The sequence below is a fragment of the Oryzias latipes genome, chromosome 10 (genome assembly GCF_053564925.1).
Source record: "Oryzias latipes strain Hd-rR chromosome 10, Olatipes_Hd-rR_3.1".
NCBI lineage: Eukaryota > Metazoa > Chordata > Actinopteri > Beloniformes > Adrianichthyidae > Oryzias > Oryzias latipes.
The window spans coordinates 3,160,941-3,163,460 of NC_136246.1; the positions used below are offsets into that span (position 1 = coordinate 3,160,941).

General features: G+C 39.4%; 1 long non-coding RNA gene across 1 annotated transcript; it reads left to right on the forward strand.

Annotated features, from left to right (window-relative positions):
* Positions 1-888: 888 nt before the first annotated feature.
* On the forward strand, positions 889-1,971 carry LOC144994679 (uncharacterized). The gene is made up of 3 exons (XR_013658273.1): positions 889-1,034; positions 1,646-1,726; positions 1,831-1,971. It is a non-coding gene; the product is annotated as an uncharacterized LOC144994679 (long non-coding RNA).
* The last annotated feature ends 549 nt before the right edge of the window (positions 1,972-2,520 follow it).

The window sequence follows — 2,520 nt, forward strand, 5'->3', positions numbered from 1 at the left end:
CGAAAATAGAACAGAGAAACACTTTTAAAAAAAAAATGCAAAACAAAGGGGGCCCAATAGAATTACACTAAGTCCAGCACAGGGTTTCTGAGAATTGAAGTCAAAAACATGACATACACAACAGCCAAAGGAAACTGACACATAACCCACCTAAGCCAGAAGACGACACCGGGAGGAATGGAGAGGCAGAACAAAGGGAGCATCAGCAAAATCAGCCTTCCCCAGCCATGCACTGCGTCCGGTGGAATAAATCATAGAGATGGCAAGGTCAGCCAAAGAGCAAAACAAAACTGGACGGATCACGAGGAAGAAGATGCTGATGACCCCCCCCACAAATGGAGGAACCGAGGCGCCGGCAGTTCTCACACAATCGCGTCAAACCTAAAAACGTGTGAGAGGCCTCCTTAGGGCTGACTCAACTTTTTTATTTATTTATTAACTTATTATTTATGTTTTAATCACACTGTGAAGGAAGAGCAGAAGCGGCCGTGCTACAGTGACCAGTCTGGGTCTTGGTTGTTTGGAGCCAACGGTTTTGTTTAATGTACTTATTTATCTACTTGTATATTTTCACAGTCCAATGCGTTCTCAATAACAACTCCCCCTATTGAGCAAACACCCCTGCTTATACACTAATTCAGCGAAACCCGGAAGTAAAGTAGCGCCGCCATTACTGCGGTGCTCTGCTGGTAAGGAAGTAGCAGAAGTAGCTTGTTGTTGGTCCCGCAGCGGCTGTTGCAGACGTTCGCTGCAAGCTTACAAGCAGGCTTGGATGCGAAAAGTTTGTCCATTTTTTTTTCTTTTCAACGATGCCGGGAAGAACTTGTTGTGTTTTCGGCTGCTTTAACAGCAGTGCAAAAATACAGGCCTGGAATAAGACTGTTTGTGAAATTCACAAACCTTTACTGCACCGACTGCCCGTGTGGCCTTATGGATTACACAGATAACCTGGTCGAGCGGAGGACCAAGATGTGCGTCAAAAGTGGATGAAATACATAAACCGAGATGGCGTCACAGCAAACAAGAATACTGTGGTACGTTTGGCTTTGATTGTTCTATCTGTTAATGCCATATGTTGCACGCAGAGGGTGTAAACATACGACATAGCTAGCTAAGATGCTAACATTATTAGCCACAGGCGAAAACACAGCTGACGTTTCATGTTTTCAAGTGAAAATCTGATTTTACAAGACTAAAGCTCTGTTTTTACTGCTTTGTATGATCTGTAATTAAGTTACTGTAGTTTATTTCTGTGCATTGGCTTAACTGTTTGTCCTCGTTGCTGTTCTTTGGGTAAAAAAAACATCTGCTAGATCATGGATGGGTAAATGTACTCAACCAATTGGTTTTTTGATTATTCTGTGATTGATGTTATTAAATAATTAAACTAGTATCTCAAATAGACAAATCTTCATTCTTGCAAAAAATAAAAAAATCCACATAGTACTTCAATTACAACAGTCGACTAAACAGGATGGGGATAAACAACAATTTTTGCCCATTACACCTCAAAAAAGAACAATATTATATGTAAGCCCCCTCCAGAGATTAATAAATAGGATGGTAAAATGGAATTGTGCATGTGCAAAGTATTTCAGAAGTATTTACAACAACCAATGTATGTATATTTATGTTTCACTCTAAGGTGTGTGGGATACATTTTCCTGACGGACAACCCAGAAGAGAAAATCCATATCCTGTGTTGTTCATGGGCTATGATTGTCGTGTAAGTAGGTCTCTTAGCAGAGCCATATTATTGCGTCACATTGTAAGTTTAAATATGTTTCATTCTCATGTTTTACTAATGCACAGCTCTTTTTTTTTCTTTAGGTAACTCCAGCTAGACCTCCACCCAAAAAAAGATGTCTTCAGGCACTACACCTGAACTCAGCTATTGAACCAATGGAAACAGATGTGGATGTTGGAAATTTGGAAACATTGCCTCTGCAAACATGTGATGTTGGAATCCAGTCGCAGATCACATGGACCACAACAGTTTCAGCTGCGGTAACAAGCCGATGAAGGACTGTGGCACTCAGACTGATCCAACGCCATCAGTGTCAGTGAAAAATTTAAATAACAAAGACTTTATATTTTATACAGGTTTATGTGCTGACAGTTTCTGGCTACTTTTGCGAGTCGTTTTGTGTTGATGAGATTGTAAGTATTTGTGCAGAGCTATGTAATTTGCAGCCTCTGTTAATCCATAACAGTACTGAATAAAAAAAGGAAACACCTGAAGAATGATTGAGTGTGTGTGATGTGGTTATTAATTTTGAGGCCAAGGAAGGTCATATTACTTTTTATTTGAACAAAAAGTTCAACAAAGCAACCAACTGTTTCAAACCACAATGTAGATGGTTGTACATGTTTAAATTGTGAAGAAATGTCAAACTCTTGATGCTTAGTAAGTTACCGTAGCAATGCAGTGTCGATAAGTAACATGTAATTTTTTTAAACAATGAACAGATATTTTACTCTTGATGTGTGTATTACTCCTTTTGTTATATGCTCATTAAT